Source organism: Canis lupus, chromosome 11, assembly GCF_011100685.1.
Source record: "Canis lupus familiaris isolate Mischka breed German Shepherd chromosome 11, alternate assembly UU_Cfam_GSD_1.0, whole genome shotgun sequence".
NCBI lineage: Eukaryota > Metazoa > Chordata > Mammalia > Carnivora > Canidae > Canis > Canis lupus.
The window spans coordinates 61404942-61421234 of record NC_049232.1 but is presented as its reverse complement, the minus strand read 5'-3'; the positions used below and the strand labels follow the sequence as shown (position 1 = coordinate 61421234).

Below are 16293 nucleotides of genomic sequence, written 5' to 3'. Positions count from 1 at the left end.
TTCATTTAACTAACTTACCTCTTAGGGTGAAGCATCCTTAACATAAATCACATTCTCTTCCTAAGGGCTGGTATTTGGATAATCCAAGCTTCTTACTTTTACCTATTATTTTCTTCTTCTTCTTCTCTCTTTTGCTCCCTCCCTTTTTTAAGTGGGCTTCATGCCCAACATGGGGCTGGAACTCCGGACTCCGATCAAGAGTCACATGCTGCACTCATTGAGCCAGCCAGGAACTCCTTTATTTTTCTTTGGAAGCAAATCCCAGCTATTGTGTCACCGCACTTATACCTATTCCAGTGCGTATCTGTAAAATAAGGACTATTGAATCTGCAGTTTTGGTGATCAACACAAATAATGAATTCTACGCCTGTGGATCACAGTATAAGGATATGCACAGTTATTTACAAAAGCCCAGTTTTTCAAGGGTCAGGGGTTGGGTGTGGTCTGACTTGGAGTGGGCCAGTTCCTGTAACTTATGGAATCTGGGATTTATTCTGATGGGGAACATAGATCCCTGGACCAATGTGGATCACCCTTTGGCCCTTAGATGAGTGTATACGAAGAGTTTAAATGAGCAGAAAGCAACAGATCAAATGTGTGGTCAGCATATGCAATTAGAAAATCTTTAATACCAATCTTTCACATGTCCTCTGCCCTGTTTTTAGAGGGGTGGGAAGTCTTCAGTCGAATCTCCTGTGGCCCTCGCTTCTAGGGTGTCAGTCTTCTGCTGTATTTCCTGCCCTTTCAGGGCGAGTCTCAGTGCTTACGTCTTCCTCAGCTAGGGGTTCTCCTTCCTCATTTCTCCCTGATTAGTACTGGCCCACAGTACCCCTTATACCCCTTTGTCTTAGCAGGGTTGAGTACACCTTTTCTGCAAGGGTTGCTATGTTTTCCTCTCTCCTCGCTTCCTCTTCAAAATCTTATTGTTGTATGAAGGCCCCAGTCGATTCCCCTTTCCACAGCGCTCAGACCACAAATTTGGCTGGTCTGTCCACTTCTGTTTTTCCACTTCCTCTTCCCCATGTACTGGATGTTTGCCACATGACAGGGACTACACTAGATGTTGGGCATACAAGAATGAAAGAATCAGAAGAGCCTTTGAAGAGCTCATCGCTTGACTGGCGGTGAGGTGAGCAGGGGAGTAGAGCATAAATTAGGGCAGTGCAACATGGTATGTGCCAGAAAAGTTGTAGGCACAAGTGATATGAGAACCTAGAAGAAGGGTGGGCTTACTGTGCTTGTCAGGGAGGCCAGAAAAGGCTTGTCCCGGGTGAGAATTTGCTTTCTGTTTTTATATTTAATTTAGTTTATTCTATTTATTTAATTTTAATTAATTTATCGAAGTTATCCATTGATATAGTTGAAATATTTATGCATCTATTATAAAATTAATTTACATGTATATGACCCCTAACCCCTGTTACTTTTCTGCCCATCCCCATGCTATCCAAAGGTAACTACTGTTACTAGTTTTTTTTTTTTTTCTAATTTATTCACAAGAGATTCAGAGAGAGAGAGGCAGAGACACAGGCAGAGGGAGAAGCAGGCTTCCCATGGGGAGCCCGACACAGGGACTCGATCCTGGGACTCGATCCTGGGACTCGATCCTGGGACTCCAGGACCATACCCTGGGCTGAAGGCAGGCACCAAACCGCTGAGCCACCCAGGGATCCCCCTGTTACTAGTTTCTTATGTATCCTTTCAGAATATACAAGCAAGTAGAAGTAAGTTTTTAAATTTCTCCTTTTTTACCCCCAAAATAGCAGAGTAAACTTACTGGTCTGTACTTTGCTTTTTAACATTATCATTTAATGGTTAAAAAATGGACTCTGGAATCAGAATGCTTGTGTTTAAACCCCAGTTGTATAATTTACTAGATGTGTGAACCTGGCAAGTTACATAATTTCTCATTCCTTTAGTTTCTTCATGTGTATCTGAGATTTTCAGAATCTCGCAACTTTATATCTAAAATCTTTTATGGATGCTCTATTCTTTTCTGTGTACCAATACTACACTTTTAATTTTTGAGCTTTTTTTTTTAATTTTTATTTATTTATGATAGTCACAGAGAGAGAGAGAGAGGCGCAGAGACACAGGCAGAGGGAGAAGCAGGCTCCATGCACCAGGAGCCCGACGTGGGATTCGATCCCGGGTCTCCAGGATCGCGCCCTGGGCCAAAGGCAGGCGCCAAACCTCTGCGCCACCCAGGGATCCCAATTTTTGAGCTTTTATATTATGTTTACTATTTGGTAGGGCTAGTCCCCAGATGGGGACTTGAAGAATGATTGGAATTCCTCAGGAAGACATGATAGCACCAGTGACAACAGATGTTATTAGTACAAACTGTTTTCACCACCACCACCATTTTATTGTATGTCTACGGTGTGTGAGATGTTCTAAGTCACTCCTTGTTTACTTTTGACTGTTTTCCCTTTGCTTTGAAATTTTGCCTCTTTATTTTAAATATATTTACTTCATCATGGATAACATTTTAAGCCACTTTAAATCCTTTTGGAAGCAAGGAGAGGCATAAATAGAAAAAGACCAAGCAGGAACTGTATTAGGTTACTTTGCATAATAAATCCCTAATCCTTATAACAACCCTACAAGGTAGATATTATTATCCTCTTTTTTATAACCGAAGACATTGAAGCCTGGAGAAGTCAAGTAATTTTCTCAAGGTTATATAGCAAGTAAATGTAGATTCAAACCAGAGTCTATTGGTGTTATCATCTTTGTGGTTCCTGGTGCTTCTTTAAACCATACTGGATGAGGCTCTTTATTAGGATTCTGGTAAAGATAGCAGAAAGAGTGTGAAAGAAACTGAATCCGTAATAGGGAACAGTTATACACATTTTTTCTTAATGGCTAATATACGCATATAGTTACTGTGGACCATGTAAAATCATCACTATCATGTGATTTTGGTGTTAACTCATTAATTCACCAAATATATCCAGAGTCTACCATGCTGGGCACTTTGCTGGGTACTGAGGATAAAATGACACTTGGGATCTGGTCCCTGGCCCTTAACTCTTCCTGTGGGAGTTAACTAGCAGGTCTTCCTGGTCTCAACCCTCTTCATCCATTGCACCCTGAGGAATATCTAGTCTATTCTTCATCCAGTGCTAGTTTATAACCATCTTTTTGTTTGAAAGCTGATAATGCAGATATGATTAGCTAATAGTGACTTCTTGAGGTATTTAAAGATTGTGAAGCTACATCTGGAATCGTCGGCAAAGAGTGCAGTGACTTAATTAGTTATGCCTGCCATGGGGGCAGGAGGGAGAAATGAAGGGAAACAAGCCATGTACTTGTCATACCTGAACTAGTTGTCCAGAATGATCAGTTTCTTTTCTGCAGTTGTTATAAATGGCACCAATTGTATTCTATTGCTCGAATTCACCATTTCTTAAATTGCTATATAAGTTATTCTCCTCTTGGGGAGTCCTGGAGTAAGAAAGCCATTTAACTTGGTTGAGACGCAGTTTCTCAAACATACTTTTTGTACAGGAATCTGTCCCTTCATTTCTAATTGCACAATCTATATCAATGCTGGATGTATCACTTTGTCTGAGTTCTGGAAATATGCCACCATCACTGCCAGTGGAAGCCTTTGATTGCCTTTGATTTCCTAGTATGTTGTAGTGACTTTTGTTTGGAAGGAAGACTCCTGGGCTGAATGCTACTCTGTTGTATGGAAGCCCTTTATTCAATAATTTCTTTCTCTGTCTTGCCATATAAAATTCCTCTGAGAGCCACACCTGGAGTTAAACATGGTTACACGTTGCCTGTCTGGAGTTTTACTGTTTACCTTTTTCAAGACCATGCACAAAGGAGTTCTTGCATCACTGGGATGTGTTAGAAGATAATTCTGTTCATTCTATTTGTTTGCTAAAATCCATGCTCATTAATGAAAAATGTCCTCTAAGAAGTTAATCCTCAAATGACTGTTGCCTCATGGGAAATGTATTTGAACTGCTGATCAGGTTTCTCTCTGTCCACTTGTGGTATCTCTCTGGCCACAGAGGGCAGGGAGGTGGTGGCAGTTGTGCTATAGCATGAGGTGTTCATGGAAAGAATACTGCATTTGGATTCACTAACTCTGGGCGAGTCCCGGAACCATTGCTTGGTTACTATGTAAACTTGAGCCAATCAAACACTGAATATCAATTGACTCAACTATAAAATAATGATTATAGGGATCCCTGGGTGGCGCAGCGGTTTGGCGCCTGCCTTTGGCCCAGGGCGCGATCCTGGAGACCCGGAATCGAATCCCACATCGGGCTCCTGGTGCATGGAGCCTGCTTCTCCCTCTGCCTGTGTCTCTGCCTCTCTCTCTCTCTCTCTGTGTGACTATCATAAATAAATAAATTAAAAAAATAATGATTATAATATTTCTGATCTTCCCAATTTAGGGCGTTATTGAGAGGACTAAATAGGATGATATATGGAAACCATCTATGCAAAAGTAAGTTTTCAGTATTAGATGTCTGGGTTTACATTTTTTTCTGCTGGTGTTTCCATTGCTCTTGACTTAACCAGATGTGAAATACAGTCTTTCTTGCAGCTTTTCCTGATGTGATTTTTATGAAAAGCTATAGGCTCAATCAACACCTTATACTAAGATCAACCTGGTTTTGGTGATAGACTTCCTCTTGCTTTTTCTTTCACTCCTGCTCTTATTCATCATTATCTGTAGATTTTAAGCACAATGTGACCCTAATCCATAAATTACACCTCAATGTTAATGTCTTTTAACAATGTTTTTTTTAAGGAGGAGGAAAAAAGAGATGCTCTGTTCTACAAAACTTAAAAAACAATTTAATTGAATAAATGCTTCAGGTAGCTGAGGCTCTGAGAGAAAGGAGAGTCTAAGAGTGAAACAATAGTGTTAGAAGTACCTATTTGGCAAAATGTTGAGGGTGTATGCTCTGTGCTGTAACTTAGGTGAAGATGTGAGGAGTTATAAAATGGGATCTCACTGCATACTGCAGTTTTGTTTATCCATTCATCAGTTGATGTACATTTGGGTTGTCCTCATAAACATCTTGTACCCCAAACTGCATCTCAACATCTACTTCTGGAGAGCCCAACCTGCAACCTATTCACACCTGGGACCCTAGGACCTCAGCTTCTGCACCACCACCAGGGGTGGGTTATCCAGAAATTCTTCCAATAGAGGTGGTTCTGCTCAAAGAGAAATTCTAATACCAGATGCCAAGATAATAAAAACCTTTCCATAATAAATACTATAAGCCAGCCTGTTGGCTACTTGGTCTAGATGTGGCTTCTTTAGGGAGGAGATTTAATATAGTTGAAATCTAGTGAACAAGAAGAAAGAAGGGTCAGGTAAGAGGTGAAGCCAGAGGGACTGGTAGGGGCCACACACTATGAGTGGCATTTATGCTATGACAAGATATTTGGATACTTCCTGTAACAGTAGAGACTCATGTAAGGTAGGTGATGTATGATTGGGTGTGCCCTCACTTCATATGTGGATTACAAATTATGGGCAGGTCTTCTTAGAAGACATCGTGAGTTGGCCAGAGACTGAGTGGGGGAAGTTGCTGGAGATGAAGCGATGAAATGTAGATTGAAGAAGGACTCAGCAAAAAAAAAAAAAAAAAAAGAAAAAGAAAGAAAAAAAAAGAAGAACTCAGAACAAATATCAGGGGTGCAAAACATTCAAATGAGCCTCCAGGGAATGTGAAAAGGAATCTGGACAGAGAATCTGTATGGCATATTGTAAAGAATATGGCCCCGGAATATTTCTCTTTCATCCTGTAGCAGCTCTGTGACTTGAAGCAGATTACCTAACTTTTCTGAACGGGAGGGACAGAGAGATAGGGAGAGAGAATCTCAAGCAGACTCTGCACTGAGCGTAGAGCCCAACGTAGACATTGACCCCATGACCCCGATATCACAACCCTAGTGAGATTGATAGTCAGACACCTCCCAGGCATCCATAACTTTTCATTTTTAAAGGAGGCTAGTTATTCTTACTTTTCAGCATTTTGTGAATTTGAAGTGATAGACCATGTGTAATACAACCAGCTCCTCTTAGTTCACTTCCCCTGTCCCTGTAACTGGGATAGGCCTGAGAGGCAGGACCCAAGGTGGAGGTCCAGAGTTGGATCATCAGGTAAGTAGGTGCAGAGGACAGGGATGGTAAGGGCTGCTGGGGACCAAGAAACAGGAAGAGGAAAGGAGAGGAGGGCCAGAACCCAGGGAATCACAAGGCTGGTTCCAGGCAGGAGCACATCTGCATGGATAACATTCCTCTGGAGCCCTGTCCTCTTGGAAGTTTCAAAACCACCTCTCCTTGATCCACCAACTCAGGCCTCTCTGCAGCCTCAGGTGGTAGCTGCTGGGGTCCCTTTGGATGGTGGAACCTGACAAACCTCACAATTTTAGACCCTTTATAGCTGAATGAAGTGAAATCAAGTGTTGTGTTTGGCGGGTGTACCTGCCTAGTATAGAGGGTTTGTACCAGCTGTCTTCTTCCTTTATTCCTTTCCTTTTATTATCTTAAACTCCCTTTCACTGATACATGTCTTGATTTTTTAAGAGGTTAGATTGCATGTGCTAATTTTTGGTTCTAAATGATGTATGGTTGACAACCATGACCTCTGAGGCTTCTTACCATTCTGTGATGATGCGACTGAAAGTCAAGGGGAGTTCAGCCCCTGCTTTCTGAGCCATCTTGGACACCTGCCATCGCAGACCTTTATCTTATCCATCTTGGAGTCTGCCACTTTGTAGCTGTGTGGAGTTGCTGGCAGCCTCCAAAAATACTAAAACAGTACAGCAAACTGCATTTGACCCCTTGGGACTCACTCATCTTCTGTGTGGAGATACTGCAAGGCTCCAGAGACATGAAAATGGTACAGAACTTGTTTGTTTGACCTGTTGGGATTACTCATTGGCATCTCCACATTCGAAACTGCAAAAATAATTGAGGTATGTAATCAGAAATCTGAGGCCATGCAAAACCTGAGGTAGTTTCTTTCTTTTTTTTTTTTTTTAAAGATTTTATTTATTTATATTTATTATTCATGACAGAAACAGAGAGAGAGGCAGAGACACAGGCAGAAGGAGAAGCAGGTTCCATGCAAGAAGCCCGACGTGGAACTCGATCCCAGGTCTCCAGGATCAGGCCCTGGGCTGAACGCGGTGCTAAACCGCTGAGCCACCTGGGCTGCCCTAGTTTCTTTCTTTGATGTTTAACTAGAATTTGTGGCTACTTGATTGTCTTGTCATTTATTTAGTAAACATTTGCTGAGTGCCTCCTAATACTCTGAAATTTATGGAATTGCATGTTTGTTTGTTTTTTTTTGGATGAAAGATGATAAAATGGCAGTGATTTCACATGATCTGACCTGACATATGCCAGAAGCCATGCCAGGAACTGGAGATGCAAAGGGATGAGACACAGCTTCTGTCCTGGAAGGGCTTTTAGAGGAGCACACTTGAGACACAAGTGATACAGGCCCTATTACAGATGTGTACAAAGAGTGGTGTGTGGTACACCCCCAAGAGGGAGGTACCAAAAGAAAGACCTCCTGTAGAAGCCTCCTGGACTTTAGTATGTGGAATAAGAGTTTTTCGGTGAAGTTCTCAAAATTAACCAGCCATGCTAGGGACACATAGTCTGGTAGCTTTCCACTATGTCAATTTAGCTTCAGTTCTAATTGCTGTAATAAATCCTTTATTGTGTATCACTCATTAGGCTCTGCTTCTCTGTCCACTGACTAATGCACACAGGAAGTCTCAGTTCACCCTATGTTTGATGGATTAACATTCCATATATATATGAAATACATATATATATGGAATATATATATATTATTTATTTATTTAAAGATTTTATTCATTTATTCAACAGAGACACAGAGAGAGACCGAGAGAGGCAGAGACACAGGCAGAGGGAGAAGCAGGCTCCATGCAGGGAGCCCAATGTGGGACTTGATCCCGGGTCTCCAGGATCACGCCCTGGGCTGAAGGCAACGCTAAACCGCAGAGCCACCCAGGCTGCCCTATATTTTATTTATTTATTTATTTATTTTTACTTAAAGTTTTTTTTTTTTTTTTTTTTTTAAGATTTTATTTATTTATTCATGAGAGAGAGAGGCAGAGGTATAGGCAGGGGGAGAAGCAGGATCCCTATAGGGAGCCCCGTTTGGGACTTGGGATCAGGCCCTGACCCAAAGGCAGATGCTCAACCATTGAGCCACTCAGGCATCCCTAACATTCCATATTTGAGTACCATAGTATAATATGTTTTCAAATGCCAACATCTATGAAGATATGGCCCCTTGGGTTGACCTCGAGACTGGCTGTCAACCCAGCTCCCCACTCAGCAAGTCATGTCTCCAACTTCCACATTAGGACAGAAGCCATTGTTTAATTCAAGGCAGTACCTTGGAGGGAGCTCCTGGGCGCTACTCTAAGAGCTTTGCATGCATTAATTTACTGAATCTTTACAACCTATGAGGTTGGTACAGAGGTAATCCCTATGGTAGGGTTTAGGAAACTGGGGCACAAAGTGGTTAAGAAACCAATTAAAAATTTTTAAAAAATCAATTAAAATTATAAAAAAAGATAAAAGAGGAGGTAATGCTTATTCTTTCTACCAAAAGCATTCTTCATTTTGCCTAAAGGATTCATCATTGGTTATTTTGAGAATTACCAATACTGTATGTATAGTATGTCTCTGAATGCAAGATATTGCTTGAGGCTTCTCATTTTTCTTATTTTGCCAGCTTCTCCTTTTGAAATAGAGATCCTTGATCTGCATCCCTTTAACTGCTGGCTATCTCCTCTGCCTTCCCCCATCAGAGCCTGTGTTTCCTAAGCCAGAGACATAGGGGAACCCTATGTCAGACCCTTCAGAGGTCCCTAGAGAGAAGAGCTGGAACCAGAATGCCGTCCTGGCAGAGGATCTCCCTGGGCCTGCTGCTCCCCCACTGGGCTAGCACTGTGGAAGTCCTGCCGCCACCAAACTAGGCCAGAGGGAGGGAGGAGTCTGGCTTTCAGAAAATAAAATCGAGTTTCATAGCTGCCTGAGCCTTGAAGGAGAGAGAGCAAGGAATATATGGGGCGAATACTTTTGTCTGATGGGCAAGGGCTTCCACAGTCTCCCTTACAGTCTCCCCAACCTGCCAGTGGGTGAGTTCCCATCCCTCACACCCAGAAACAACTGGCTCCTGCCAAATAACCACATTGCTATTTTCTGATGCCCTCTGCCAACTCATTCCTACTGACTTCAAGACCCAGCTAAAAGTCACTCTCTGAGATCTCTTCCTCTAGGCCAGCATACCACAGACTTTAAGGGACATGAGCCCTTGTGAAAATCTCACTTGGAGGCCTTGCTAAATTGCAAATTTTAATCCAGTAGATGTGGGATAGGGCCCGATATTCTACATTTCTAACAAGCTCCTGGGGGAAATAGATGCTGTTGATTATATCAACAAGACTCTAGATCTCATTTTTCATTTTGGAAATGTAAGCCTGCAGAAGTGATTTCAAGGGAAACAAGATGTTTTGCACTAACTCAAGCTACTTTGGCTTTAGCAATTGGTAAATTCTTTGAGTTCAATATGTGTGTGGGTCCATTGTCCTGGTTTACCTGGCATGGTGGGTTTTCCTAGGACATGGGATTTTCAGTGCTGAAACTGAGAAAGTCCTTGGCAAATCAGGATGAGTTGGTCTCCCTACCTCTGGTGGCTATAAATGGGTGGGGGCTATATCCCCCCCTTTTTAATTTATTATTATTTTTAAAGATTTATTTACTTGGGAGAAAGAGAGCACAAGTGGAGGGAAAGGGTGGAGGGATAAGGAGAAGCAGACTCCCCACTAAGCATGGAGCCCAAGTGGGGCTCAATCATAGGACCCACAGATCATGACCTGAGCTGAAGGCAGATGCTTAACCATTTGAGCCACCCAGGCACCCTGTCCCCTCCTTTTTTATAACTTCTACATCAAGTGAGGTCTTAGAGAAAATTTAGCTAAAGCTACAAATGTTTATTACCTAGCAGGTACAAGAACAGTCCAATAACTGGTTCTTTTCTTTTTTGGGGGTGGTGGGGAGGGGTAGAGGGAGATGGAGAATCTTAAGCAGGCTCCATACCCAGTGCAGAGCCTGACCTGGGTCTGGATCTCATAAATCTGAGATCATGACCTGAGCTGAAATGAAGAGTTGGACATTTAACTGACCCAGCCACCCAGGCGCCCCCCTACAACTGGTTCTTAAGCCTTTGGGGAAGGCCCATTCTCTATATTAGGCACTGCAAAGAGCACTAGCATGATAGGTTCTCTGTAAAGTGTACTGAAGGATGTTGGGAACCAACCAGCCTTGCTGTTGGTTTAAGTGACAGCCTCTATGGAGAGAGACCAGGACCAAAGAAACACTAGAGCTCAGGCTCTGCACCAAAAATATCAGACTGCTTGTTGAATTTGTATACTTCATTAAAGCAGAGCAGTGGGCTTTGTTCTGCAGCTAGTGAGGAGACCTGAGGGTTTCAGAGGAGAAGGCCTGTGCTCAGGAGTGTTTGGTTCAGCCAGGTAATCAGCTCTGTGCCTTTCTTAGCCTTAATTAGATTCAGATTTTGTTGGTCTTTGTGATATTTTGCCCAGAGGATGGATGGAAGGTCACCTCAAGAAGTGACCACCAACTTAAATATATTTTTCTCCACATTCTTTGAGGTTCCTCTCATTTTTTTCAACACTAAAACGAAAGAGAAGCAGGGAATTGGGTTCTTTGGGCTCTGGGGAGCACACAAAACAGTAAGACCCCCTCCCTGCTTTCAGAAAAGCCAAATATTGTGGGACCCTGGGGTTACATTGGAACAGCTGTAGGTTTTTTTCCCCCCTAAGGAGGAAGGAGGGTCTCTCTCTCTCTCTTTTTTTTTTTTTTTAAGATTTATTTATTTATTCATGAGAGACACACATACACACACAGAGAGAGGCAGAAACACAAGCAGAGGGAGAAGCAGGCTCCATGCAGGGAGCCTCACGTGGGACCCGACCCCAGGTCCTGATTCCGGGACTCCAGGACCACACCGTGGGCCGAAGGCAGGAGCTAAACTGCTGAACCACCCAGGGATCCCAATGGAGGATCTTTCTAATTGAGCCTCAGTCTCTTAAAAAAAAAATTTTTTTTTTAAACCTCTATTTGTTTTCGTGGAAGAAAGAAAGGAAAGAAAGAAAAAATAAGATTTTCCTTGCCTCTAGGCCTTTCAGAAGACAGTAGTATGGAGAGTGGAGGTTGGGTTGCTGGGATGGAAGTTCTGTGAACAGATTTTTTTCAGAGCAAGTGTTAGCATTAGTGAAGCTCTCATCCTCCCCTGTGGATTTGTACACCAACCTCTGACACTCATTCAGCAAAACAACTTCACCTTTCACCTACTTTCTTTGTTTTCCAGCTGTTTGGTTCATGCTCTGTGTGCACATATGAGCAACTCTTGATTATTTTGTTTGCTTATATCATTTTTTTTTTTTTTTCCAACAAAGAGGAAGGATAGAGTTCCTCAGTGAGGCTGTAGAAGTTAAGAGACCAGGAGACCAGGATGATGTGTTGTCACTGTTGGAAGGGACTCCAAAGGGCTCCAGAGATTTGTGGCTCAGAGTTGGATGGCAGCCCTCTCTTCACAGAAAAGCTGAAGAACCTGAGACTTGGAGAGGAAAAATGGCTTGCTTGAGGCTGGCGAATGAAGAATGAGATCTGCAAGTTTTTTTAATGCTCTCAGTTAAAATTCATGGAGTCTCAGAGTTGAAAGGGACCTCAATAGTTTTGTGTCATTTTCAAGCAGATGCTCAATTTCTGGTCTCTGTATCCTTCAAGAGAGCTGGCTGTCTGACTACTGCTGGCCTTGTTGGGTGCTGGGGAGACTGCCACCATTCCAGAAAGTGGGGCTTCGTTTGATGATTCCATTGAATGTAGGATATTCTTGACCAGGACTGTGTTTTGAACTCTCTCTTTCTGAATACATTAATTTCAATTAGAATTATACCAATGTTGATGAATTTCCATTGGGAAGATATTTCCTGGAGCAAACTTTATTTAGCTTTAAGCAATTAATGGTAGGGCACCTAAGAACTTTTAATTACCACAAAGGATTATGCCTCTCCTAAACATAACCTTTTACTTTGGGCAGAATATCTTGTAGCTCTGTTTTGTAGAACAAATTTCAGAAAATGCTACTCTGAGCTGTGGAATAAATTCTAAATAGGTACATGTAAATTTAATTTTTTTAAAATCGTAATATTTTAAATGTGATAGAGGAATTCACCACTCAAAAGCAGTCGATGGAAAAGATATGGCTAAGTGAGAAGAGCCATACTTACTTATAATTGGTAAATTATGTCTAATTGATATATCTAATTGATAAATCATGTTTTTATTGGTATATATGTTTTATAGATCATTTTGTAAAGATATATATATATATAAGTATTTTATTTTATTTCTTTAAAGATTTTATTTATTTATTCATGAGAGACACACAGAGAGAAAGAGAGAGAGGCAGAGACACAGGCAGAGGGAGAAGCAGGCTCCCTATAGGGAGCCTGATGTGGGATTTGATCCCAGGACTCCAGGATCACGCCCTGGGCGGAAGGCAGGCGCTAAACCGCTGAGCCACTCAGGGATCCCCTATATAAATATTTTAATGCTTAATTTGTATGTGAAGTTTTGGGAGAACTTTCCTTTGCTTGTCTGTATTTTCTAAATTTCTATATTGAACAGCATCCCAACAACAAAAATTCTCGAAATAACCAATGATGAATCCTTTAGGAAAATAAAGAATGCTTTTGGGAGAGAGTAAGCATTACCTCCCCTTTTATCTTTTTAAAACTAGATTCTTTTTTAAAATAATTTTAATTGATTTTTAAAATTTTTATTTTTAAAAAAGATTTTGTTTATTTATTTGAGAGAGAGAGCACACAGAGGGAAAGGGAGAAGCTGACTACCTGCTGAGCAGAGAGCCTGACATGGGGCTGGATCCCAGGACCTTGGGATCATGACCTGAGCTGAAGGCAGACACTTAACTGACTGAGCCACCCAGGTGCCTCTAAACTAAAGAGATTCTGTCTCTTATCCTCTGTGGGAAATATGTAGCTAAAATATCATTTTCCTCCTTTCTCAAATCAAAATCCTACCATGATACCTGTGTGCATATCAAGTCTAATCTCCTCTGCCTTATTGTTAAGACCCTGTGTTGCAGACCCCACTTTAGCTCTTGGATTTACCTAATACTGGTCCCATTCTGGTAACACTCAGTTCAGTCAAGCTCATTTCTTGTTTCCAGACCTCTTATCCCCAAGCTTTTTCTGCTCTAGTGTCTTTAATTTTTTTACATTGGAGAGTCCTTTCTATCTCTCCAAATTCAAGGCCATATATTCTACAAGACTCTCAACTGGGGACACCTAGGTGCTCAGTGGTTAAGCATCTGCCTTTGGCTCAGGGCATGGTCCTGGAGTCTCAGGATCAAGTCCCAACATCGGTCTTCCTGCATGGAGACTGCTTCTCCCTCTGCCTATGTATGTCTCTGCCTCTCTCTGTGTGTCTCTCATGAATAAATAAATAAAATCTTAAAAAAAAAAAAAAAACCCTCAACTGGTTTGTTCTTTTTTTCTGACTTCCTGTGACAGTTCTAGTCTAGTTTATATTATGCCATGTAACATTCATTGATTGATTGTGCCACTGAGGCTCAGCCCTCGGTGCTGTGTAGCAGAGGCTAACTTAGATTGCTTTCTGGAGGGTTTGAGTACTTGAAGACATGCTTAGTAGCCTGGAATGATGCACTGAGTTGGAATCCAGAGGAATAGACCAAGAAGACATCAGTTGGAGTGGCCGAGCAAATGAGCAGTTAGTGAGATGCTAGAGCAAACAGGGGCATGAGGTGTGAATAAGCATAGAGAAGGAGGTGGCCTCTTGTTCCTCTCATGTTGGACTTGAGACCACTTGTGTGATCTGTCTAGGCTGGGGACTGACTGCCACTGTATACTGGTACCATCTATAAGAGAGCAGAGCGGGATCCCTGGGTGGCGTAGCGGTTTGGCGCCTGCCTTTGGCCCAGGGTGCGATCCTGGAGACCTGGGATCGAATCCCACATCGGGCTCCCGGTGCATGGAGCCTGCTTCTCCCTCTGTCTCTGAGCCTCTCTCTCTGTGTGACTATCATAAATAAATAAAAATTAAAAAAAAAAAAAAAAGAGAGCAGAGTGGGGAGTTCTCTACTTTTTCCATGCCTCCACATACTCATTGCCACCTGAAGTCTGGGTGGATTCAGACACTATTTATAACCAATTAGAAGAAACTTAAGCTAGAAGTAGCTTAAGCAAAAACGGAGGGTATCCAATAATTAATCAAATCACCAAAATATAGGAAGTATGGCTGCAACCTGACCTGAGGAACTGAGTGCCTAGACTTGGATGCTGCCAAGAATCTTGTCTATCTCCCTAACCTCTGTTTCTCTTTGCATTTCGATCTTCTCTCTTAGAGACAGCAAGATCTTCTCTCTTTCCTCCACATGGTGGTAAACGTAGCCATAAAAAGCTCCTAAATTTTTTATCTTTCAACTTCCACTATCAGAAATTTATCTTTCAACTTCCGCTATCAGAAACTGATTCTCTTATTCCAGTTGGGAGAACTCCCGTGAGGGGCTCTAATTGGCCTGCCTTGGGTCAAGTGTTCACCCCTGACTAATCAGATGTGCCGGGAGAGATAAGGCCACATAGGAAGATGCCGTGCAGATAGGGGTGGCGTGAGTAGTTCCCAGGAGAAGGGGGTTCTGGCAAACAGTCCCACGGATATCTAACCTAATAGCACGACAGCAACTGTGTACATGATCGTGTTCAGTACAGACATGTTGGTCAGTATGCTGGAAATCAGGAAGGAAGAACTAAGGTTTGGAACACCACCCTTCCTATTGTTAGAGCAAAGTCAACAAGTCTTTATTAAGAGTTTCTCTCTGGGGATTTGATAATTGTTGGACTAGCCTGCGACTCGGTACACTGTCATTTTTTTCTGCTATGTTAACCCCAGGACCTGTGGCTACATTCAGACACCCAACAGCCCTGACATTTCTTTGCCCTGCAGAGAACTCCTAATGACTTCCACTGTTATCTTGGTTTTGATGACTGCTGAGTCACTTCGTTTTCCAGAGGGAGAATGGTGAAGTCACCAACACTGCCAGGTTATCAGCAGCCATAAGCTCTGGATGGAATGTTTCTGGAGAGAAATGTAAATGACAAAGGAACCTGACACTTCTTTTTAGAAGAGGGCCATCAGGTCTTGCTGGGTGGGTTAGCTGAATGGCAGGAGGTAATGGGAGGAACATTAACATAAAATGCTTAACTCTAGAACTTCTCCTCCAATATTAGGGGCACCAAAATCAGTAGGTTCCTGGTTCATAACGCTGGTGGAGAGTCTGCTATTAGAAAATTAGGTGAGGAATAAAGCTGGGAGATAGGGAAGGAAGTGTGACAAGAAGACCCAGAAGTGCCTAGGTCCCTTTGTTCAATCTCTTGCTCCATTCTGGCTTCTGCTGCTTGATCTGGGCTCCCCAGCTGCCTATGCCCCCCCTCTCCCATTTCCAATCACTACTAGGCTTTGACTCACCAATTTATTCAGGATTTATGTCTCTGCTTCTGTCTTCTGGTACATGGATGTTTGTTGGGCATTCCTGTGGTCTCTTGACCTGTTTTTTGAGCCCTTTCTTTTTGTAACCTAGTCTGGAGCTGGTTCATCCAGATGGTACTGGGCAACCCAAGCTCCACATGCCTCCCTGGTACCTGACTCCAGTTTTATTGGCACAGAGCCCGAGTTTGCTGGGTGGAGCTTTTTTCTTTGCTGCGCCCCAACAGTGCTCTGTAGGACTTAATCCAGACTGCTTTAGCATTGCCTCTTTACTTGTGACTACTTGCCGTCTAGCCCAAGTTGGACTCATCTGTGTACCGCCAGCATCTGGCACAGAGCCTGGCACAGAGAACGCTCAGCCATGATTGTCAAGGGATTGGGGAAATGTTCGTTTTTCTGTACTCCTTCTTTGGGTTCAGATATAGCTTATCACCACACTCTTTCCTGTTCTCCTTTTCCACCTGCTTTCCTTCCTTTTCCAGCCAGTCTGTTGGAGGGAGCGTGTATGTAGTAGTTAAAAATGTGGATTCTAAAATCAGATTATCTGGTTTTAAATCCTGGCTTTTTTACTTCTTAGCTTTGTGACTGTTTTCAAGTTGCTTCACTTCTTTGTGCTTTAGTTTCTTTGTCAAATGGGAGTAATAAATAGGT

The 16293-nt window shown here is 42.4% G+C and overlaps 1 long non-coding RNA gene across 10 annotated transcripts in view; it reads left to right on the top strand.

Annotated features, from left to right (window-relative positions):
• Positions 1–16293, top strand: part of LOC111098116 — a 181251-nt gene that overhangs the window by 47290 nt on the left and 117668 nt on the right. For 8 of the 10 annotated variants that reach the window (XR_005367083.1, XR_005367078.1, XR_005367085.1 and 5 more), the window contains one exon: positions 4419–4471. This is a non-coding gene — a long non-coding RNA (uncharacterized LOC111098116). Of the gene's footprint in view, positions 1–4418; positions 4472–6671; positions 6964–7065; positions 7730–16293 lie in introns of those variants that run through there. The other 2 variants (XR_005367084.1, XR_005367079.1) reach the window with 2 other exon arrangements.